Source organism: Rutilus rutilus (genome assembly GCF_951802725.1).
Source record: "Rutilus rutilus genome assembly, chromosome: 13".
In the NCBI taxonomy this organism is placed as follows: Eukaryota; Metazoa; Chordata; class Actinopteri; order Cypriniformes; family Leuciscidae; genus Rutilus; species Rutilus rutilus.
Window position 1 is genome coordinate 30,760,333 of NC_140218.1, and position 26,462 is coordinate 30,786,794.

General features: G+C 39.4%; 1 long non-coding RNA gene across 1 annotated transcript; it reads left to right on the forward strand.

Annotated features, from left to right (window-relative positions):
* The first annotated feature begins 5,627 nt into the window (after positions 1-5,627).
* On the forward strand, positions 5,628-7,251 carry LOC311302693. Its single transcript, XR_014629649.1, has 4 exons — positions 5,628-5,735; positions 5,772-6,084; positions 6,260-6,365; positions 6,987-7,251. It is a non-coding gene; the product is annotated as an uncharacterized lncRNA (long non-coding RNA).
* Positions 7,252-26,462: the final 19,211 nt, after the last annotated feature.

The window sequence follows — 26,462 nt, forward strand, 5'->3', positions numbered from 1 at the left end:
AAACAAAATCATTACAGTAATCTTCTAAAAGATGAAGGGCATTCAAGGTTACAATCATTGAAGTCAATCATTGATTCACAGAACTGCACAGAGACCTATTGGGTAATTTTAAACCGCTGAAATTTCTCAGGAGTAATTTCATTAACGCATCAGTATTTTTACGCACGATGACTGATCCCCTGTGAGAAAGGCTTTGCACCCGTAGGCAATGCAGATGCTAAACAAAGGCAAATTCAGGGGAGACACAATCATTTTAGGACATAATGCATAGAGGCAAATCTTGTCTGTCACCCTATATCCTGAAACTAATATTAATGATTGTCAAGGAACTTCTTTCTCCGAAGACATGGTGGTGATCAGAAAGACATTATAAGCACCCCATCAACGGGGACAGCCTGAGCGGATCTACCGGGGTGGCATAGGGTGGCAAATGCCACGCTAAAAGAAAGCATTGCCACCCCTGCTGCCACCCCAGTTGGCAGCAACGAATTAAAAGTTATGGCCAATTTGACCATTTACGAGCGCAAATCTCCAATATCCGACTGCAGTGAATGCACCCAGCACGAGATGACGCCAGTGCGGCAAGAGACTAAGTGTGCCGCACAAGCCCTGAAAAGTGAAGCCAAAACATCTCGACCCCCCCCCCCCCCGTGACTGGTCCTAATATAGGTCATAAGCCCCGCCTCCCCGTGTTATTCAACAATAATTAGTTGGTTAATAACACCAATTTAGTTGGTGAGACCAACTAAACAATTAAATTACACTTCAAATATCTTTTTTCCAAAGGTGGTTTCTGTCATTTACTGTAGTTTTTATCACACTGATTGATGTTAAAGTAAGTTTGTTTTTAATTAGTTAAGCGATGCTATAAAAACGGTGGCGTAATGTCATGATTGACAGCTGTGATTGACAGGTTCTCTGAGCGAAGAGATTTTTCGGGATCGTCGGAGGACTGAGGAGAATTTTTTTTTTTTTATTTTTTTTTTTTTAAGAAGCCTCTGCAAAGTACTGCAATCAACAGACATAAACAGACAACATACATAAAAATCAATGGAGCAGAACGGAGCAACGGAGCAGACATAGGCCACTTAAAAAAGTGCAGGGAGAGTGCATTCTGCGAGAGTGAGGGCGGGGCGTTGATTTAGCGGCTTTGCTTCTTGCTCATTACTGTGCCTCAAGATGTCAGCGCCATATCGGGACACTGGCGGCTTCAGTTCTCACCAATGGAAGAGAGCGAAGGGGCGTCGTCCATTTTTTTTTACAGTCTATGCAAGAGACTGATTTGTTTGGAAAACAGAGTGGCACGAAGCGAGGGAGCCAGGAGTCGAGAGGAAAGGAGACACAGGAGGAAAGAGGTAAAAACGGATTAACTATCTATCAAGATATGAAATTATAATGAAAGCACAGTGCTAGCATAGTTGCAATGCTGATTTTGAGATGATAAAAATCAGGTTGAAGAGCGTTATTTCGCTAACTATACATAGGCCTATAGTTAGGTCTGACGTTTGTTCTGTGTAAAGTAGGCTACAAAAGCTAATATTGATTCAACGTCTGTCAAGGAAAACATTGTAAAGTTACTTTGAATCTTACAGAAATGAAGAGGAAAGTTAGCATATGTAGTTTTTTCTCACCAAAGAGAAAGGCGAGAGAAATAGAAAATGAACAACTGAGCAAGGTAGATGGAGAAGATGAGGTGGAAGGAGAGAGAAAAGAGGTGTAAGGAGAAAGAAGAAAAAGACGAGGTGGAGAGAAAAGGGCAACAGGAACGTGACACAGATAGAATACAAGGCCAAGGCGACCAGGGACAGGAGGAGGTGGGAGAACACCACAGCGGTGAAGATATGGAGGGAGAGCATCACCAAGATGAGGAGGGAGAAAGCGAGAGACAAGATAACGTGCAGGGCTCAGACAGTGAAAGGGAAAGGAGAGTGTCAGAGATAACAGAGGACCCAAGGGCAGAGGCTGATAGAGAAACAAAATTTATTGAAAAGTTAACACAGGAGTCTGCCGTCATGCGGACGCAGTACTGGAGAAAAACAAAAGTCAAAAACTTGCCTGGTCAACAGGCAATGGTAGACAGCGAGGGAGACTCAATCCCCAGACCAATAGCGGAGACTCACAGGTGCAATAAGGTGAAGATCACGGGCAGCAGGATGGCTGGGCTGAGAGAGGGAGAGAGAGATCAACCCAGGTTCATGACAGAGAGTGCCTGGGCCATCACCAACGATCTCCAGTCAAGCTGGTCCACATGGTATGGAAATTGTTGCTGCATAGTATACTAAGTTACATATGAATAAGAAGAACAAATGACAAAGACTGACATTTTGCTATAATATTTAAGAGACATTGCTTAGACTTCAAATAAATATAAAAATTCATGTTTGCTTAAATATGAATAATTAGGGAAAGTTGTCAGTGTGAAAGTGTGATGAGATGGGGAGATGAGTTTTTATATTTTGTGTAGAATGTATTTTAGCTCAGATTAAATAAAAAATTAAACAAATGAATCTAAAAATACTCTCCCAGGCTAAAATGTTAGTGTGTGTTAACACAGTCTGATGGTTATAAATAATCAATGACAGTTCCTAATTGATTATGTTTTTACTAGTTGTAATATTGTGTAATTAGTTTAGATGTAATTCAGTATGAATCTTTCCTCCCCTCCATCTTCTAGATGTATCCAAGTCCAGGTGTGAGGTGCCAGTGCAACCAATGCGCGAGAGTTTGCCAAAGACCCTCCAGGGAGGAGCCAGGAGAAGCTTCCGCAGCGACTGGTACAAATCTCATCCCTGGTTAGAATACTCGCAATCAAAAGATGCAGCTTACTGTTTTGCTTGTAGGCATTTTTCCCTCCCTCCCCGTTATCGTAACTGGAAAAAGGCTTCAGTGAAAGACAGTGGTTTCTGTTCTCATGCCAGATCTGAAGGCCATGTAAATGCAGTGTTCGCATGGACAGAGAACAAGAAAATTATGGATAAAAATACCTCAATGTTTGGACTAATGGATGAGCAAAAAAAGAAGCAGGTGGCTGAAAATCAATACTACATTAAAACATTAGCTAAAATTTTGGTTCTAACAGCCACAGAAAACATAGCACAGCGGGGTCACAGGGAGTCTGTCGACTGGGTAACCATAACCCCCACACATAATGGCTTTGTTTTCTTTGTATCGTGCGATCAGGCTGGCACCATAAAAAAATCAGAGTTCAATTCTGGCCTGGATGAAGGACATCGTGAACCACTTTTGGTACTGCTGCAAACAAGCATTGACCGAGGAGCAGTTCAAGGAATTTTATAAGTCTTTGTAATGTCGCTGTAAAAAGTATTACTTTGGGCATGCAGAAAGGTGAAGTTTCTAGCTGTATGTAATGTGTGGTGGTCTGTTTCTGCAGATGATGTGGCATGGAGTCCTACACCATGTCCGCAACCAACATTCATGGGCAACTGGATGCTGTGAACATGAGCCTCTGGATGAAGGCAGCCAAAACAAGCCATGGATCCAGCAAGGTTTGAACGATTGTTGTCACTTGATTTTCATTTGGTCTGAGATTGTGATTTTTTTTTTTTTACTCGCTCTGATATGTGATTACAGGTTCAGCAGCTCATCAGGCACTTACAGCAATCGTGCTTGACAAGCGCTGGTTGAGCCAGGTGAAGAAGTTCATCAACTTCAGGTATTCATCTACGGTCATGCAATTACGCATGCACTAAAGTAGCTATTGTATTCATTTACAAATGTACATACTGTAACTACACTTATACATAGCCATATTCTACTTCAGTCATAGTATTGGTAGATGTGTGTTTGTAGCACATTTTTGTAATTGTTTGATGAGTGCAGGCTGGAAGTGATGGACAGATTTAGCCTTTATGCCATTGTGGTAAGACGTGTTACTAATGTGTGCCTCCCCCCTCCCCACCAGGACCACATCTGATTTGGAAAGCTTCCAAAATCATATACTGATGTATGCGGCAAAGCGCTTGAGAGGCATCCAGCTGCAGCCCCGCAGACTCACTTCTTGCTAGACACCAGTGGCTGGACACCAGTGGATGGACAGCAGACGTCATTTCCGTATCGTCATTCACTTTTCAAATTGACGTCATTTCCGTATCGTCATTTACTGTTCAAATTTGACGCGCCATGCAGATGTCAGCGGTAAGAAAAAATAATAAACTGTCGATGATTTATAGGTCATGTCAGAATTCAAATGCACAAACTAGCTAGTTAAAAAAAATCGTCTTGTTTTCAAGGTACTGTGTCGTGTTTTTTAAAGGTATTAGTGAACTCTGGTGTGCCTCAATTCTAGAGCTAGTTTTTGGTCTATTAGGTCTATTATGCTTGGCTGGAGAGTAAGTTTTTAATCAATTTTTCATTTCTGTATTGGCCTTGAATCAACACTTGTACTCTAATATACAGTAGTTAAATATAAACATGCTCATTCTAATCATATTGTACATTTGTTTTTTCAAAGACTGGGTGGGGTACTGTGGAAACGGAAGACGTGGAGACCTGCGAGGGTTTTATACAGACCCTGAATTTCCTGAGCATTGCCCAGACTGCCAGTTTTAGGGGGCAGGAATGAGGTGTGGTGTGCACAGTGTGCAATAGTTTATTTGGAAATGTTTTATTTTCTCTTGAAATAGGGACTTCCCCCACAACCTTACGGGCCTGACTGTGGCATCTTCATTCTGATGGTCAGATTTGACTAATTTTACTAATTAGATTGTGTAATTCCCAATACATATTGCAAAACCATGAAGTGTTAATTTGATCTGGATTGTTTGGTAAATTGTCTGATCACGTGAATCTGTATATTTTAAAAACAGAAGTGGTTACGTTTACAAAAAAAAAAAAAGAATTGAATATCCAAATGGGCAAGGCAAAAAACTGTGGTCAATTAACATGTACAAGTCTGTTGTATTGACAAAACTTTATAGTCCATTGATCTAGGCTGAATTTAAGTCACAAAAAATAGTGATATGATCTGAACAATATATATTTTCAAGGTGGTTCTTGTGAATGCAGTTTGCATGAATTATTGATGTTATAATATTAAGTATATTATTGAGAATTGTTTTATGTAAAGATATATGATAAAGATCATATTTCAATTTGCACACAGCTTTTATATTATATATTTTAAGTCATAAAAGTAAAATGACAATACGGAAAAGACATGTGCAATTAAGCCTAAAAAAGAATGCTGTCTATCCACTGGTGAAAACAGAAAATAAATATGCTGTCTATCCATATAGGTGAAAATATAAAATAATTATATGTCAATCCAGAGGTGAAAATATAAAATAAATATATGTCTATCCAGAGGTGAAAATATAAAATAAATATAGTCCATCCAGAGGTGAGAATTAAATATGCTGTCTATCCAGAGGTGAAAATATAAAATAAATATTCTGTCCATCCAGAGGTGAGAATTAAATATATGTCTATCCAGAGGTGAAAATATAAAATAAATATATGTCAATCCAGAGGTGAAAATATAAAATAAATATATGTCAATCCAGAGGTGAAAATATAAAATAAATATATGTCAATCCAGAGGTGAAAATATAAAATAAATATATGTCAATCCAGAGGTGAAAATATAAAATAAATATATGTCTATCCAGAGGTGAAAATATAAAATAAATATATGTCTATCCAGAGGTGAAAATATAAAATAAATATGCTGTCTATCCAGAGGTGAAAATATAAAATAAATATATGTCTATCCAGAGGTGAAAATATAAAATAAATATGCTGTCTATCCAGAGGTGAAAATATAAAATAAATATATGTCTATCCAGAGGTGAAAATATAAAATAAATATGCTGTCTATCCAGAGGTGAAAATATAAAATAAATATATGTCTATCCAGAGGTGAAAATATAAAATAAATATATGTCTATCCAGAGGTGAGAACTAAATATGCTGTCTATCCAGAGGTGAAAATATAAAATAAATATGCTGTCTATCCAGAGGTGAAAATATAAAATAAATATATGTCTATCCAGAGGTGAAAATATAAAATAAATATGCTGTCTATCCAGAGGTGAAAATATAAAATAAATATATGTCTATCCAGAGGTGAAAAGATAAAATAAATATATGTCAATCCAGAGGTGAAAATATAAAATAAATATATGTCAATCCAGAGGTGAAAATATAAAATAAATATATGTCAATCCAGAGGTGAAAATATAAAATAAATATATGTCAATCCAGAGGTGAAAATATAAAATAAATATATGTCAATCCAGAGGTGAAAATATAAAATAAATATATGTCTATCCAGAGGTGAAAATATAAAATAAATATATGTCAATCCAGAGGTGAAAATATAAAATAAATATACTGTCCATCCAGAGGTGAGAATTAAATATGCTGTCTATCCAGAGGTGAAAATATAAAATAAATATTCTGTCCATCCAGAGGTGAAAATATAAAATAAATATATGTCAATCCAGAGGTGAAAATATAAAATAAATATATGTCTATCCAGAGGTGAGAACTAAATATGCTGTCTATCCAGAGGTGAAAATATAAAATAAATATGTCAATCCAGAGGTGAAAATATAAAATAAATATATGTCTATCCAGAGGTGAAAATATAAAATAAATATGCTGTCTATCCAGAGGTGAAAATATAAAATAAATATGCTGTCTATCCAGAGGTGAAAAGATAAAATAAATATATGTCTATCCAGAGGTGAAAAGATAAAATAAATATATGTCAATTCAGAGGTGAAAATATAAAATAAATATATGTCAATCCAGAGGTGAAAATATCAAATAAATATATGTCAATCCAGAGGTGAAAATATAAAATAAATATATGTCAATCCAGAGGTGAAAATATAAAATAAATATATGTCAATCCAGAGGTGAAAATATTAAATAAATATATGTCAATCCAGAGGTGAAAATATTAAATAAATATATGTCAATCCAGAGGTGAAAATATTAAATAAATATATGTCTATCCAGAGGTGAAAATATAAAATAAATATATGTCTATCCAGAGGTGAAAATATAAAATAAATATACTGTCCATCCAGAGGTGAGAATTAAATATGCTGTCTATCCAGAGGTGAAAATATAAAATAAATATTCTGTCCATCCAGAGGTGAAAATATAAAATAAATATATGTCAATCCAGAGGTGAAAATATAAAATAAATATATGTCAATCCAGAGGTGAAAATATAAAATAAATATATGTCTATCCAGAGGTGAGAACTAAATATGCTGTCTATCCAGAGGTGAAAATATAAAATAAATATATGTCAATCCAGAGGTGAAAATATAAAATAAATATATGTCTATCCAGAGGTGAGAATATAAAATAAATATTCTGTCCATCCAGAGGTGAGAATTAAATATGCTGTTGCTGTCTATCCAGAGGTGAAAATATAAAATAAATACACTGTCCATCCAGAGGTGAGAATTAAATATGCTGTCTATCCAGAGGTGAAAATATAAAATAAATATTCTGTCCATCCAGAGGTGAGAATTAAATATATGTCTATCCAGAGGTGAAAATATAAAATAAATATATGTCAATCCAGAGGTGAAAATAGGAAATAAAATTGCAGTCCATCCAGCGGTGAAAACGGAAATTAGCGGCGAAACGGAAATGACGGAGAAAATGGAAATGACGTAGGCTGTCTATCCACTGGTGTCCAGCCAGTGGTGTCTAGCCGGAGGTGAGTCTGCGGGGCTGCAGCTGGATGCTATTGAAACGCTTCGCCTACAGTCCACCTGTATACAGGACGCGAGTTTTGCTTGCCGCATTAGATTACAATAACCACAATCATCGCTTGCCAGCACGTAATGGACACAAAATGTAAGTATTTACTGTAACAACTGCACTTTGAGCGGTTCTTACCAAACACTTTTGAAATGACTATACTAAAATCTCCACTTCCGATACAGATATAGAAGATACTTCAATAAAAAATAAATAAAAAAGCTGGAGTGTCTACACCACAAAGGAGAAGAAGCAGTATAGCTACATACAAGACCTCCAGAAGGCTATTCTTGGGAGAAGAATTGCAAGTGGGAGAGGCCTTCCCCGCAAACAGACGCTCAGGTCCGATGACCCAAAGGCGCTGGGGTTTGCTTGCTGCTGTACTGCCACCACCCACTGCAGATCTTGTGCAGGCCCACATTGAAAGAGGAGCCATTCCTCCACAGTGACTGTTGTACTGTAATCTGGTCCTTGTAAATATTTGTAATAAATGTCATAAATTATGTACAATATTGAACTTTTCTGAAAATGTCTTTATTTACATGCAAACAAAAATAAGTTAAATTAAATTAAATAGAAGTAAAGTGCACAAACTGTCTGTAGGCGACATGTCTATATTGACGCTGTTCTACACCCGGCTCCTGGCTGTCATCAAAAGCAAAAATGTCATTCCAGGCCGCACGGGCCAGCCGCAACACCCCCTCATCCAACACATAGAACTCCATGTGTGCCATGTTGCTTATGCAATTTGCAGGTATCTGGTGACAGCAAAGCCTTTCCAGGTCTGTGTCCATTTCTCTGCAGTTGGTGCAAGTGCACCAATGCAGGACATCTCCAACAGGGTCAGGGCTCTGGGATACCTCAAACATGGCCATCACATCAAACATAAGACCTGGCAACCTTGTGAGGATTAAACAGCCTGTCCTTCTGCACAGACTCCAGGGAATGCAGTTTTACCTACAAATCAAAACAATTTGTTATATATATAGTTATATATATATATTTATATATATATATTTTTCCAACATTCAGCCTTTCCCCCTATATATGTATATATATATATATATATATACACATATATATACATGTGTATATGTATACATATACATATATATATATATATATATATATATATACACATATATATACATGTGTATATGTATACATATACATATATATATATATATATATATATATATATATATATATAGTGAGGAAAATAAGTATTTGAACACCCTGCTATTTTGCAAGTTCTCCCACTTGGAAATCATGGAGGGGTCTGAAATTGTCATCGTAGGTGCATGTCCACTGTGAGAGACATAATCTAAAAAAAAAAATCCAGAAATCACAATATATGATTTTTTAACTATTTATTTGTATGATACAGCTGCAAATAAGTATTTGAACACCTGTCTATCAGCTAGAATTCTGACCCTCAAAGACCTGTTAGTCTGCCTTTAAAATGTCCACCTCCACTCCATTTATTGTCCTAAATTAGATGCACCTGTTTGAGGTCGTTAGCTGCATAAAGACACCTGTCCACTCCATACAATCAGTAAGAATCCAACTACTAACATGGCCAAGACCAAAGAGCTGTCCAAAGACACTAGAGACAAAATTGTACACCTCCACAAGGCTGGAAAGGGCTACGGGGAAATTGCCAAGCAGCTTGGTGAAAAAAGGTCCACTGTTGAAGCAATCATTAGAAAATGGAAGAAGCTAAACATGACTGTCAATCTCCCTCAGACTGGGGCTCCATGCAAGATCTCACCTCGTGGGGTCTCAGTGATCCTAAGAAAGGTGAGAAATCAGCCCAGAACTACACGGGAGGAGCTGGTCAATGACCTGAAAAGAGCTGGGACCACCGTTTCCAAGGTTACTGTTGGTAATACACTAAGACGTCATGGTTTGAAATCATGCATGGCACGGAAGGTTCCCCTGCTTAAACCAGCACATGTCAAGGCCTGTCTTACTCTTAAGTTTGCCAATGACCATTTGGATGATCCAGAGGAGTCATGGGAGAAAGTCATGTGGTCAGATGAGACCAAAATAGAACTTTTTGGTCATAATTCCACTAAACGTGTTTGGAGGAAGAAGAATGATGAGTACCATCCCAAGAACACCATCCCTACTGTGAAGCATGAGGGTGGTAGCATCATGCTTTGGGGGTGTTTTTCTGCACATGGGACAGGGCGATGACCGGGGCCATGTATTGCGAGATTTTGGGGAACAACCTCCTTCCCTCAGTTAGAGCATTGAAGATGGGTCGAGGCTGGGTCTTCCAACATGACAATGACCCGAAGCACACAGCCAGGATAACCAAGGAGTGGCTCTGTAAGAAGCATATCAAGGTTCTGGCGTGGCCTAGCCAGTCTCCAGACCTAAACCCAATAGAGAATCTTTGGAGGGAGCTCAAACTCCGTGTTTCTCAGCGACAGCCCAGAAACCTGACTGATCTAGAGAAGATCTGTGTGGAGGAGTGGGCCAAAATCCCTCCTGCAGTGTGAGCAAACCTGGTGAAAAACTACAGGAAACGTTTGACCTCTGTAATTGCAAACAAAGGCTACTGTACCAAATATTAACATTGATTTTCTCAGGTGTTCAAATACTTATTTGCAGCTGTATCATACAAATAAATAGTTAAAAATAGTTTCTGGATTTTTTTTAGATTATGTCTCTCACAGTGGACATGCACCTACGATGACAATTTCAGACCCCTCCATGATTTCTAAGTGGGAGAACTTGCAAAATAGCAGGGTGTTCAAATACTTATTTTCCTCACTGTATATATATATATATATATTGGGGGAAAGGCTGAATGTATCTAAAATGACATCTTGACCAATAATAAACAAACCTCCATGACCGCTGCTCCGGCAGCCTCGACTGCTCCTCAGGGTCGAGAGTTTTTGCGCCCTTCCCCCCTTTCGATGGTCTCCTTCATGGATTTTTTATTTATTTATTTTTTATGTGACCCCAATCGCCTGAGGGATATCAGACGAGGCTGTTGACGTTGATTCCTGCGATTATCATGTGAACAGTTGTCAATATCTCACATAATTATCAGGACATAAATAAGCCTAGAGGTTGTAAATAGTGTAAACGGGCACAATTTGCAAACTATTTCGATAAATTGCAATAATCATGTCTAATGACATCATAACGGCCAATGTTATGAAATAATGCGACGTACATTTAACTTTATTGATGTCATCTGGCATTTTGTAATGTTTACATTACAATTAAAAAACACAAATGAAATTTGTTAACGTTAACGTTATAAGCCAGCAAACGTGGTAGGCTACTTTATTATAACACTTGACAAACTTATTATTATCCTATTACCATCATCAGTAGTTCAGTAGACTATGCAATAGCCTAATATTTGTATGAAATCGTGAAACATTACCTGGTCAATAAATATCTTCGGAGTCTATCTGCGCCTGTTCCATGTCCGATGCTTCTATCAGGTAATGTTACCGGCGTACAGCGAGGGTGCCGGTATTTACGACAGTGCAAGTATTCCACAGCGACTCTAGGGGTCGCTGTTTGACAAAAACACAATTTCTGCATAGTGTGCCTTTAAAAAAAAACTTCTTTTTTTTTCATTCTCTCCCACACCTCTGTAAACTTACAAAATCTATTAGCCCAGCGTCTAAATTCCGTATGTTTTCTTTGTTACTTTTCTTGTTCAGTAGTCTCTCTCTCTCTCTCTTTTTTTTCTTGTTTAGCAGTCTCTCTCTCTCTCTCTCTCTCTGTCTGTCTGTCTGTCTATCTCTTTCTCTCGCTCTTTCTCTCTGTCTTTCCCTCCTTTCAATCTCTGATAAGGCATGTGCCTTTCTTTGTATATTGAGTATTTATGTCTTGACTCTCTGTTTGTCTTTGTCTATATGTGTAAAGTCCTCTTGTCCAGTGTCTGTTTGTTAGTTTTGTGTTCATGTTCAACACCACTATACCTCTCAGCTCAACAAGCAAAAAACGCTGGAAAACATGTTATGCGAGATATGACACACATCCACTCAATACTGACGAGAAAAAACACTCACGCCATATTCCCTCAACCGAACCCCTCTATCCCTCTCTCCCCCTCCTCACTCTCTTTTTCTTTTTATCACTTCATATGCCTCTTAACCCATATATACGTGCTAGCCCATAACTCTGATATATACCTGACATACACACATGCAACCACTTAACTTGATAACATGGAATGTACGTGGCTTCCGTAACCAAACCAAAAGACTTTAATCATTCTCTCAGAATTAATCATCTAATAAAATTGGGGGCTGATGTTTGCTTCCTTCAAGAAACATTAACAGACACAGAATTGCAACATCTTAATTTTAAACAATTTGACAAAATATACTCTTCAACATATAACAGCAAACAAAGAGGTGTCTCTATTTTAATAAATAAAGACATTAATTTCTCACTAAACCACTCTATCATGGACCCAGACGGTAGATTCATCATCATTAATGTAACTCTAAATCATACAACATTTACGCAAACATTTATGGCCCTAACAATGATGATCATTCTTTCTTCCACAATCTCTTCTCCATACTATCAAATTCAAACAACCTCATCATAGCAGGAGACTTCAGTACAGTCATCAATCCCACAATTGACCGCTCAAGCACCTCTGGCAACTTAAGAAACTGGCACTCCACTGACATAATTAAGCAATATATGGACAATGGCCTTAGCGACAGTTGGAGAATGAGGAACCCTCAACTACACTCCACTCCTCTTTGTTTCCCCACAATCAATCACACATCTTCACCACTTATTTGAGAACCACCATTTCATGTCATTTAACACACTCACACAGAAATATGGGGTTGGGAGAGAACAATTCATTCAATATCAACAACTTAGACTTCAAATTAAAGATAAAACCACACTTACCAACAATACATTACAACCTTCTCAGCTTATAGAAGAACTTATGAAAATTAATAACTTCAAAAAATTTACCTCCCAGCTATATACAATGATTTCCAACCAAAACACAACAATAACACTCCCAACAACCAAGTGGGAAACCGTCCTGGCCGTCTCTTCCAACCCTGAGTACTGGGAACAAATCTGTAGGAACACATATTTCATGACCGATAACACAAACCTGCAGCTTATACAATATAAAGTCATTCACAGAACTCGCATCACCCAAAGTAATATGTTCAAAATGGGCCTACACAACACCGATATTTGTTCACAATGCACTTTAGGTAGCACAGACGACTATTTGCACGCCATGTGGCACTGCCAACCAGTTCACTCTTTTTGGATTACAGTCACTGAGACACTGTCCACCATCCTGAGCCACAGAATCCCATCATCCCCAACACTTATTCTCATAGGCGACTTTTCCGAAATCCATATCCCGCAAAAATACAGGAATCCGTTGCTCATCTCTCTAGCTGTCGCAAAGAAAGTAGTTCTCCAAAACTGGAAATCAAAGAAATCTTGCCACATCAATCACTGGACAAATTTAATCTCAGAACACATTTCAATGGAGAAACACAGTGCACACAGAGGGAAGCAAATATCAGCCTTTGAAGACACCTGGTCCCCATTTTTGACATTTCTTAATACCACACAAACATAACTACAAGCCGTGTACATTACCAGAAACATATACCCTTCCGTTATGTAAGTTTATTTCTTTTCTTTTTCTTTTCCCTTTTGCTTTTGCCCCTGCAGCTATCACTTCATACGTACACATAGGCATACACTATCCACACTCATGCATAACATGTTTCCAAACCCATTTCCCCTCAAACACCTTAACCGTGACCAACTAATGTAAATCTCAGATCAACAAATAGAATTTGCTCAAGATCATTCTATTCAATCAATAATAATATGTTCTTGTGTTTGTCAACTGTCTTGTCCCTCTGTTGTCTGTCTGTCAGCTTGTCGTGTCTTATATGTTACGTGTTACACTCTGTACGTGGTGCTATAATCCCTTATGTACCCAGGGTCTCACTAAACTGGGTGTATGGTTACGCACTGTATATAAACACTGTATATAAATCTATTGTCTGTATTGTAACATATTGTGTATATATTTTGCTTTATTAAAAAATAAAGTTGTCCTCCGAAGAGGGGCAGGCAAGAAAAAAAAAAAACTTCAAAGACTTGAACAACAAGCTAAAAATGCTAAATACACAAGTAAACCAATACAGAATAAAATACTTGAGTGCTTGGCTGCAATGGTCAAAGAAGAAATTATCCAGGAAGTTAAACCGAGCAAGCAGTTTTCAGTTATTGTTGATGAAACTAAAGATGTTCAGAAAAAAGAGCAAATGTCATTTGTTCTGAGATATTTTTACAACGGTGTGGTTCATGACAGCTTTCTGGAGTTTGAAGTGGCAGAACACCTGGATGCTGCCGCCTTAAGTGACAAGATTATATTCTTCCTTGAGAAGCATGGGCTGGAGTACAAGAAAAACCTTGTAGGCCAGGGCTACGAAGGCGCAGCAGTGATGCGCGGGGCACATGCAGATGTTCAAGCTAAAAAAAAAAAGAAGTATAGCCAAACATGCCTTCTGTGTTCACTGTAGTGCACACTGCTTGAACTTAGTTATAGTAGATGCTGTAAAAACTGTGGCAGATGCAGGAAACTTCTCATTATTGGAACGACTGTATGTATTCATGTATTCAAAACTGTCTCAGTTTTTGGACCCATACCAGGATGTGTTTTATGAGTTGTTACAGTTTTTTTCGATTGCTAAACGACAGTGGGCACAACTGGAGTCACATGTGCAAAACTCTAACTACAGTCTGCACAGCAGCAGTTCATGTGGACCAAACTCTAGTTCGTTTTTCATTGCTTGAACACAGTTTTCAAAACTCTACACACTTATCCCATGACTTTAACCACAACCTGCACAACACTGTGGATTTACAGCACTTTGTTCAAATGCTAACACACTGCTGTCAAAACTGTGAACCACACATTCAAAATAGAATAGATTTCAGCCTTGTGCCTTTCAAACACTGCTGATTGCAATTTCAGCTGAAAGGCTCCCATACACAAAATAAATATATTTGAAATATATTTTTGGAATATATGCAAATATTCGAAATTGGCCCAATAAATATATTTTAGTTAAATATATGTAAATATATGTAAATATATTTCACACTTACTGTAACATCATATATTTTTGTTATATTTCATAATATATTTCAAAATGATAAATATAAGTGACCAACAATGCAAATATATTTCAATGTATTTGGAATATATGCCACATATATTTTCGACACTTTACGTAAAATATATATATGTCAATATTTGTTTTTTTCTGTATGGGTGGAGGTGGAAAGTGTTTGGTCACCACCCACATGACCAAATGTCTCTTTTGGAAGCCATGCGTGCCGGATGTGAGGACATGACTGCCAGGGATGGATAAGGCACTCCAGAAGGTTCTTCCCCAGGTGCATGGCAAGAGAGAACATTAGATGTGATGTTGATGAAAGCCTGTGGCCTGATGCTACAGAGAGGCAGGATTAGCCCCTCAATTATTTGTTTGAATTACAGTATGTACTTTTAGTTTCTACCTTTTTTTTCTCATTACTGTAATTCCGTAAATTACTAGACTATTGAAGAAAACTGCTCATTTTCATTTACCTTAAAGAATTGTTATGTTCTAAAATTAAAATAAATCATGTGAAAGATTGTCACTCTTTTCTTTGAAGAAAATATTACTTTGTATGAAGTCACTGAAATTGTTCAAACTGTAAAGATGAAAAGTTTGTATTTTCTGTATTGGTGTTTGATGCTAGTGTTTTTACTCTCAGTGGCCCTCATTTATCAAAAGTGCATACACCAAATTCCCAGCGTACACCCAAAACCACGGTGACTTTGAGATTTATCAATATGGACGTTGGCGGACGGCACGCTCAAATCCTACGCCAGCTCAGGAGGTGGTGTACGCACGTTTTGAGTTAGTGCGGAAATGCGCAGAAAAACAATTCCTAACACCACAAAACACACTGACAAACTAAAAGATATGATATATTATGACCCACTGTATAAACAACAACAACATAGTAATTATAAACTTCAGTGTTTATTTTTGTGCAACATGGACTTCAATGTTTAATTTGTGTGACTTTACCAAAGCATTTGATTTGTAGGCATATGTATTCCTTCATTCCGCTTTACCTGACGTTTCAGGGTTAGGCCCGGCAGGTGCGCACGGACTGGGTTCAGTAATGAAAGGCTTTAGTCGAGTCCCAAAATAGATAAATAGCCCTGGATAAGATGCAGTAGGCATTTTTGAGGAAAAGTACTTCAAGTGTTGTTTCTATATGATTTTTAGGTGCTGAATCCATTTCTGCCGTATAACAAGTTGTAAACATCACTGTTTTGGCATAAACAATAAAAACAAAATGGCTGCCAAAAAAAAAAAAAAACGTTTTAATGCATTTATTGCAGTTTAAACATTAAACATTATAACTAAACTATGCATTCTCAGAATATTTAAACATGTAAACAATGAAAAAACAACATTAACATGAAAGGGACAGTTTTTAATGGCTGCTGGAATTATGCCAAGGTACCAAGGTACACTGGGAAGCATATATCAGTGGAAATATGCAATTATGCCCAGCCCGAAGGGGGGAACTTGGAATACACATGACCCCAGGGGGCTGCATATTGAGAATCACTGGGGTGTCCAGCCGCAGGTGGAATATTTCAAACCCAGGGGTGGCAAGGTGGCTTGCCGAGGTAAAGACACATGCTCAGAGAGGCTTACAGTGGAATGCGTACTGGACAGAGCAGTGCCAAGGCTGGGTCTGCCTCCTCAGAGGGCAGCGCTTGCAGGTTCACCACCTGGTCTCGAAAGGGTGTGGTGGGAACCTTGGGCACATATCCAGGCCGGGGTCTCAGGATCACGTAAGAGTTAGCCGGTCCAAATTCCAGGAACGCTTCGTCAACCGAAAATGCCTGCAGGTCCCCTACCCTCTTGATGGAGGCCAATGCAACCAGGAACACTGTCTTCATTGACAGGAACTTAAGCTCCACTGATTGCAGAGGCTCAAAGGGAGCACTCTGCAGAGCAGTTAAAACCACTGAGAGGTCCCAAGAGGGAACGAGAGGAGGGCGAGGAGGATTCAGTCTCCTCGCTCCTCTCAGGAAACTGATGATCAGGTCGTGCTTTCCAATGGACTTACCATCAACTGCATCATGATGTGTGGCAATGGCGGCACCATACACTTTCAGGGTGGAGGGAGACAGCCTTCGCTCCAACCCTTCTTGCAGGAAGGAAAGCACGACACTGATCGGGCCTTTCGTGGGTTCTTGAAGTTTAGAAGAACACCAGTTGACGAAGAGGTTCCACTTCAACGCATAGGCATGTCTCGTGGACGATGATCTAGCAGTAGTGATGGTAGCCACCACCGCTGGTGGTAGGGTACTCAAACCTACCTCGTCCCGTCCAGGAACCACACATGGAGATTTCAAAGATCGGGACGAGGGTGCCATAGGGTGCCCCGTCCCTGAGAAAGCAGGTTCTTTCTCAGAGGAATTGGCCAGGGAGGTGCTGTCGCGAGGAGTACTAGTTCTTGGAACCAGGTGCGGTTGTGCCAATACGGGGCAACCAAAATTACCTGCTCCTCGTCCTCCCTGATCTTGCGCAAAGTCTGCGCAAGAAGGCTCACTGGGGGAAACGCATACTTGCAGAGGCCCCGCGGCCAGCTGTGCGCCAGTGCATCCGTGCCGAGCGTGCCCTCGGTCAGAGAATAAAACAGGTCACAGTGGGACGAGTCGTGGGAGGCAAACAGATCTACCTGTGCGTCCCCGAACTGATCCCAAATCAGCTGAACCGACTGGGGATGGAGTCTCCATTCTCCAGCGAGAGGCCGAAACCGAGACAGATCGGCTGCACGGTTCAGGTCTCCCGGGATATAAATGGCTCGAAGCGACCTCAGATGCTTCTGACTCCATATGAGGAGGTGGCGGGCGAGTTGCGACATACGACGGGAGCGCAGACCATCTTGTCGGTTGATGTACGCTACTGTGGCGGTATTGTCTGATCGGACTAATACGTGCTGACCCCTGAGCAACGCACAGAAGCGGTGCAGGGCGAGATGTACAGCCTGCAACTCGAGGCAATTGACATGCCAAAGGCGCTGGGGTCTTGTCCAGGAGCCCGCGGCAGCATGTCCATTGCACATGGCGCCCCAGCCCATTGTGGAGGCATCTGTTGATATAACAACATGGCAGGAAACTCGTTCTATGGGCACTCCAGCCCATAGAAAACTGAGGTTCGTCCACGGGGTGAAGGTCTGACGGCAGGTCGAAGTCACTGGGACTCGGAGCGTGCCGTGTTGCCATGCCCACCTCGGGACTTGATCGCGAAGCGGTCTCATATGAAGCAAACCGAGCGACGTTACTGCGGCTGCGGATGCCATATGCCCCAGGAGCCTCTGAAATAGGTTCAGTGGAACCGCACTCTTGCCCTCGAACTGACGAAGGCAAGTTAGCAGTGACTGCGCGCGCGCGCTCGCTCGTAAGCTGCGCGCACATGGCGACCGAGTCGATTTCCATACCGAGAAAAGAGATCCTCTGCACGGAGCAGAGTTTGCTCTTCTCCCAGCTGACCCGAAGGCCCAGACAAGCTAGGTGCCGGAGCACTAGGTCCCTGTGTTCGCAAACCTTGTCTCGAGAGTGAGCTAGTCGGAGTCGTCGAGAGGAACGAGGGCTGCCTCGACAACCTTCGTGAAGACGCAAGGAGACAGGGCTAGCCCGAAAGTGAGAACCGCGTACTGGTATGCCTGCCCCTCAAATTATATATATATATATATATATATATATATATATATATATACTGGTATGCCTCATATGTAAACATGACATTTCAGAAAACTTGTAATACAAAAAATGTCTGTCTCTATGTAAGTGAAAAACTGGAAAGGTTTTATGGTGATATCTATAACTTAAAATTTTTACCCTATCCACCTGTAGTGTTTCGGCTGTGAATAATGCACCTATTGTTTCAATAACAATTACAAGAAAATGGGACCCTTATTTCAATGTTATACGGTGGATCCTTATTCAGGAGACATTGAACTTTCTAAAAATGTGGTATAACAACTTTTCCTCAAAAATGCCTACAGGGTTACACAATCTTGAAGATTCGGACCTGACTACTTTCAATGACCAAAAAATCATTCAGACTGACAAAATAATAAAAAAGACATTATTCTTATTTTACAGTTTTTTTCAATCGCTAACAAGCGCTTACCCATACTTCAGATACTTTTTCTAAACTCTTAACACAGACTCACACCTACAAAACACAATTGGCCAAATGGTTAATTGTCTTCTCAAAAACACATTTAGTTAAATATATACTAACTCTTCATTTCAAAACAGAACACATGTTTCTCTGCACACACTAACTTTACCAAAACACTGGAAATCTGACTCAAAATGAAATTTTTCTGTCAAAGAATAACACTTGTTTTCACTTCACAAGGTACATGCACTCAATCAAAGTACACCAGGTTTCAAAATCCTGGCTATTGTTGACATTACTAAAACTGCATAGACTTTTATGTTTCAGTTTTACAGGTATTTGCATGCAAAATATGCAATCCACCGTTTTTACACTAAATTTCTTGGTTGGGAACTGTCCACATGTACAGTACTGTTCACATTCATAAGCATTCCAGTAAAAAGCAAATCAGTTTTTATTCCTTTACTGTTTACTACAGGAGGTACAGTAGAAACACGGTTTGATATAACAGAAAAAGTTTTACAGTATTGCTTACAGTGAACAAAATATCCATGAAACACACAAGATCATTCTGAACAAAAAAACACACCCACAAAACCCCACACAAAATTACTGTATCTAATCTCTGCAATCTTTAGGGTTAGGCCACATGTTTTCATCAAGATCACATCTGATATCATCCAAGGCGATGCACCTGGGATAAAACTGCTTGGTATGTCGGATCCACCCTTGGAGCCAGCATCCATGGCTTCAAGGAGGGACATCTGGTCATGTGGCCGATGGTCATAAACCTTCCACCTTCACATTACATTTCGTCCAGGTCGACGCCTTTTGGCCAGATTGAATCCTGCCTCATCTATGTATATGAATTCATGAGGGGCCTGGCTGGCCTCCAATTCCATAACTCTCAAAACAAAGTTTATGTAAATCATGTCATTACTCTATACTGTACTGTAACCTATTACTGTGTAGGTTACCTACTTGCAAAGTGCAAAGCTTATAGAACTGGACATTGAATTGAATATACAGTACACTATACCTGGACATATTGTCGTTGTAGCTCCTTGACTCTCACTGATATATTGTTTTTGAACTGATATCATTGCAGAAGCAGAGGTTTTTATAAACTTTCATATTGTGAAATATTAGTACAATTTGAAATAACTGATTTCTGTTTAAAAATATGTATGTCATGTAATAAATTGTGTAAAATGTAATTTATTCCTGTGATGAAAAGCTGAATTTTCAGCATTATTGCTCCAGGAAGATGCATATGGACTCGAAAAGCTTGTTTCTTCATGACATTGTTCAAAAGCAACACATTTTGCTAGCAATCAAAATCACATTTTGCTAAAATCATGAAATTTACAAAAATGGTAAAAGTTAATGTAAATGGTAAATAAATAAATGCAGTCCATACTGTAGCCTATCTAAGGTTTGGAATATTGTTTTTGCTATTGTGGGATGTTGTGTGTTAACATTTGTAAATACTAAAAAAACAATCCATCATTTTGTTGGGAGGTATAGCTTGTCTGTTAAGAAAATGTAAGCATTATGGAAATGTGTTCACTGACTGCATATTGTGTGAAAACGACAAGAAATGTGTGAATGGTATGGCCACAAAAGACCGATGCTGTGCTAATTGTGTTTAGAGTTTTGAAAATGTGAACACTGATTGGACAAACGCTTGTTAGCGACTGAAAAAAACTGTAAATAATAATAATAATAATAATACAAATAATAATAATAACGACATTCTTCTTCTAAATAACAATAAGCGTCATTAATAAAACAAATCATAATAATAATAATAAGAATATTACAAATTGTCATGCAATTATTAATGTGAATGAATGGTACTCCACATCACATCATCATCACTATTGTACACCCCAATACATGTGACGTGATACGAAATTAAATGCTAATTGTTTCAAAACACGTGCTGTAAAATAATGCATTGTGATAGGTCATTTGCTCATCCAAGTTTCTCTTCTTTGCCGTCTTCCGTGTGTCCATGGCGTAAAATGAGGGCGTGGGGGGAGCGTAGACTTGAATATATAGGGGCGTGTTATTCTAATGACGATCGTTTTCAGCCGCGGCATTTATCAAGGTATTGCGTACACCTGGATTTCAAAGGTACGCACAGCTTCATAAATCAGGCGGTGAGATCAGTGTAAGCATAATCTTACGCCAACATATACGCCCGTTTCTACGCAAGAATGATAAATGAGGGCCAGTGTGTTCTGAGTGACAGTGTGTGTTATCTCAGTGAGGGTTGTGCATAGTGTTTGGCTGCACTGAGCCTGTTTTGAGCCATGTGTTAAGAGTTGTGTTACTTGGAGTGAGTTTTGCAGGTGATGTGAACTGTTTAGCTCAGGTGACTGTTGGTAGTGCAGACTGTAGTTAGAGTTTTGCACATGTAGCTCCAGTTGTGCTCACTGTCGTTTAGCAATCGAAAAAAACTGTAATAGCGGTTGTTTTACCTGTGAGCAGTGCATCCTGTGAACGAAGTTTTTCATCTCTCAGGCTCATAAAGACTTATTTGCGGTCAACTATGACAGAAAAGAGACTATCGAGTTTGGCTGTACTCAGCATTGAATCAAAACGCACAAGGGCATTAGATCTAGATACATTTGTGAAGTGTTTTGCTGAGCAACATGGAAACCACCGCATTCAGCTGTTATAGGCATGACAACTTCATGTTATGCTCACTGGTGAGCCTTTACAAAGCTGTTAAAATGATGACCTCAACAGAATCTGTACTTTAAATCTTTGTTTTGGCAACTGAGAACCTTTAATAAAACCAAAAGTGTGAGAAACAAAGTTTAAAATGTGACACTGGTGTAAATGACAGCCAAAAACTGTTTTCTTCCCCTCTCACATATCTGCCACTCATCACATGTGTCTTACCTTAATGCCTTTAAGTGATAATGCCCCTAACTTCTATCATACTTCCATCTCCTATTAAGTGAGATCACATTGTATGGTCACTTATTCCTAATATGAACTGTTTCACATGAAACCTCAAATGCAAGACATTGATTTCATGAGATTAAGTTTGTCTGTATGAGTTTGTAAATGGCAGCCTTTGCCCTTTTGTAGTGTGTACATACTATTTCTCATCAAACTGTGATTCAATTCAGTATACGTCTGCCATATGTTGCCACCCCTCAAAAACTCCTGCCCCCCTCTCGCCACCCCATAATTTTTTTCTAGATCCGCCACCTGGCCTGAGGCATCACAGTTTGTGTACAATGTCTTGATTGTTGCATCTCAACTAAAATAATTGGATCAGTAAACTTAGAAAAGGTGTTTATTTTTATATTGAGTGATATAATCATTTCATTTATATTATTTTAAAAGAATATAATGTTTTTCAACTTTAGTTAATGTGAACTCTTGTGAAATATACGTACGTGTGTGTGTGTGTGTGTGTGTGTGTGTGTGTGTGTGTGTGTGTGTGTGTGTGTGTGTGTGTGTGTGTGTGTGTGTGTGTGTGTGTGTGTGTGTGTGTGTGTGACTCATAGAGCTGCGGAGGAGCACCATAAAATACCCCTGTGCTGGAATGCGGAGGGAGCTGCATGTCATAGGTCAAAAATAACTCGCAGGACTTCCATTCAGTAAATATTCACGCCTGCGCACATATATTCAAACGCGCATACCTATAGACTGAACTCGCAATACGCATGTGCACACCATCAGCATTCTCACAGGTTCGCGTTTTTGAAGTTTGCAGAGAAAGAACTTAAACGTTTTGAGTTAAAATGGAGTCGTGTTTACTTTAATTTCCTATTATCAATGTAAAGCCGCTTTAGAACAATCTACATTGTTAAAAGCGCTATATAAATGAAGATGACTTGACTATAATATGTCAAAGTTAAAAAAATTAATCAATGGATATATTATACTTGTAAAGGATCCACTAGAGGCAAGTGTAAATGAGAACCCAAGTGCAGTTTATTATAAACAAAACCAAACATACAACAAACAAAAACATGGCGTGGCATGAAAACTCAAAAATCAAGACATGAACATGAACAAACCCAAACAGTGGTCTACAGAAAACAATACTTGACAAAGACACATGGCAAACATGAGGGCTTGTGACAAGACAAGGGACACCTGTGAACAATGAAACAATGAACCAATGACAACATGAGACAGACAAGGGAACACATGGCAGGATCACATGACTAACAGGGAATCACATGACAGACATGGAAACATGACATGAACAAACCCAAAACGTGACAGATCCCCCCCTCTAAGGATGGCTCCCGACACCCAAACAAAAGAAAAAATGTTCAAGGAGGGTGGTGGAGCGGTGGCGGTCTTGGGGGAGGGATGGTGGGCCAGGCCCGTGCAGGGGGACAGGACATGGGTCGTGGCATGGTGTGGACGGGCCTGGGTCGTGGCATGGCGTGGGCGGACCTGGGCCGTGGCAAGGCGGAGCAGGCTGTGCAGGCGGCCAGGGCGGAGCAGGCGGCTAGGGCAGAGCAGGCTGTGCAGGCGGCCAGTGCAGACCTGGGCCTTGGCATGACGTGGGCGGACCTGGGCCGTGGCAAGGCGGCCAGGACGGACCTGACAGTTCAGGTGGCCAGGGTGGACCAGACAGTTCAGGTGCTCGACAGCGGCCATCTTGTCCGGAGACACTGGCTCGGCAGACGTCACGTGAACGGTCTCTGGCTCGGAACGGTCTTTGATATTATTCATATCAAATACTCCAAATTATATTGCTACCTCATTGCCTACTCTACTAAAATTATCTCCGTTATATCTTACGTTCTCCCATGTCTCCTGCAACACTCCTTTTGTGGGGTGGAAATCATTATGTCCCTGCAAATTAGCCCAATAGTTTGTCATCAACTGCCGCCTCCTTAATGCTAATGGCATTTCTCCCATTTCTACCTGTAGTGCAGGTACTGGTGAAGTTTTAAAAGCACCACTACATACTCTTAATGCCTGTGCCTGAATCATATCTAGTTTCTTTAATAGAGATTTGGCTGCTGACCCATAAGCTACACTGCCGTAATCCAACACAGATCTTATCAATGCCACATATATTGTTTTTAATGCAGAGCAACTAGCTCCCCATTCCCTACCTGTCAAACATCTCATCACATTAATTACTTTTTTGCATTTTCCTTCTATTTTCTTTATATGATCTGCCCATGTTAACCGTGAATCGAAAATAACTCCCAAAAATTGGAATGTTCCAACCCTTTCTAATTCTTTCCCATACATATTGAACTTCACCCCTTCCTTAATTTGTTTCCTGGTGAAAAAGACTGTTTGTGTTTTTTCCATTGAGAACTTAAACCCCCTATCATATCCCCACTCCACCACCTCATCAATTGCTCCTTGTACTTTCCTTATGGCATGCTCCATATTCCTTCCCCTTTTCCACAAAGCTCCATCATCCGCAAACAGTGACCTCCCTATATCCATTGGCACCTTTGTGAAGACATCATCAATCATGATGATAAAAAGTAGCGGGCTTATCACACTGCCTTGAGGCGTTCCATTGCCCACATCGTACTGACTTGATATGTCTGACCCTATTCGTACTTCAATTTTTCTTCCAAACAAAAAATTATTTATCCAGTTAAAAACTCTTCCACCTACACCCATCAAGTGCAACTTTATTAACAATCCTTCCTCCCACATCATGTCATAAGCTTTTTCTATATCATAAAACACTGGAATGACTGATTCCTTATTTGCCTGAGCCTTTCTTATTTCATTTTCTAGTCTTATCACCGAATCCATGGTACTCCTTCCTTTCCTAAAACCACTTTGATAGTTTGCTAGCTTTCCACTTTTTTCTAGTATATACGATAACCTTTCTGTTATCATCCTTTCCATAATTTTGCATACATTTGATGTTAATGCTATTGGCCTATAACTTGTGTGTTTAGAAGGATCCTTGCTGGGTTTTCTTATTGGAACGACTACTGCCTCTTTCCATGCATTCGGTAATATTCCCTCCTCCCACACTCTGTTATAAAGGTGCAGCAACTTTAAGAGTGCTCCTTTCCCTAGATGTTTTAGCATCACATAGCATATCTGATCTTTTCCTGGAGATGTTGGTTTAGCTCTATTTATTGCTCTCATCAACTCTGCCATATTAAAAGGTTCATCAATTTTATCATCAATTTTTTTTCCTCCAGTCTAACACACCTGGATGCTGATTCATTGTTATTTCCTTTCTCATTTTGCAAACTTCTGACAGGTTATCTGAACTGTGAATTTTTACAAATGCTTTTGCCATTATCTCTGCCTTATCCTTATTGGAGATTGCTGTTCCTTCCTCAGTAATTATAACTGGAATTTCCCATTCCCTCCTTACTCCTCCCATCCTTTTTATCATTCCCCAAACCTCTCCCACAGGTGTTGATCTTCCTATTTCATTGCAAAATTTCTTCCAACTTGCCCTTTTAGCTTGACGTACTGTCCTTCTCACATTAGCCTGTGCCTTCTTATACTGAATCAAATGCTGCATGTTATGGGTGTTTTTAACTAGTTTAAATGCTCTATTCCTGTTTTTAACAGCCTGACGACACTCTTCTGTGCACCATGGTACCAGTTTTTTATTCCTCCTTTGTTTACTCTTGGGAATAGATCCACCTGCAGCCATAATAATTGCTGATGTTATCTGTTTGTTTGTTTCGTCTATATTTCCAGAAATGTCTATCCTTGATAATGATTCCTCACTTAATTGCTGGAATTTTACCCAATCTGCTCTTCTAAAACCCCATTTTGGTATTCCTTCACCTGGTCTTATTTCCACTCGCTCTCCCACTGAGCATGATACTGGGTAGTGATTGCTGCCCACTGTTGTATCGTTCCAAACATGGCAGTTACTTATTCCAGCCAAGGGATTAGACACTAATGTAATATCTAATGCCGATTCATTTCCAGTTGTTATGTTTATTCTTGTTCCTCTTCCGTCATTCATACACACTAATTCCTTATCAACCATCAAATCTTCTATTACCCTACCATTTACATCTGTATGTGAGCCCCCCCCCCCCCCCCTCCCCCTCATATTTTACTATGAGCATTAAAATCTGCACACCATATTACTTTTTTCTATTATTTCCTTGTATCCTTAATAACTTATCTACTTCCAACCTTTTGCAAGGATTATAGTAGTTTATTATAACAACTTCCCACAATACTACCACAATGTATTCTAGATCCCCTCCCTTTTCTAGTACCCTATATGGAATATCTTGCTTAATAAATGTAGCACATCCTCCTCCTCCTCCCCGTTCCCCATTATCTCTGTCATTCCTTATCCCTATATATCCATGAATCACAAACTCTAAATTTGGCTTTAAACAAGTTTCCTGGATACACACTACATCTGGATTTACTTTCCTGTCTTTGATGAAATGTTTGAATTCCTGGCCATTGGCCAGCTTCTAGCATTCCATTGTAAAATAATAA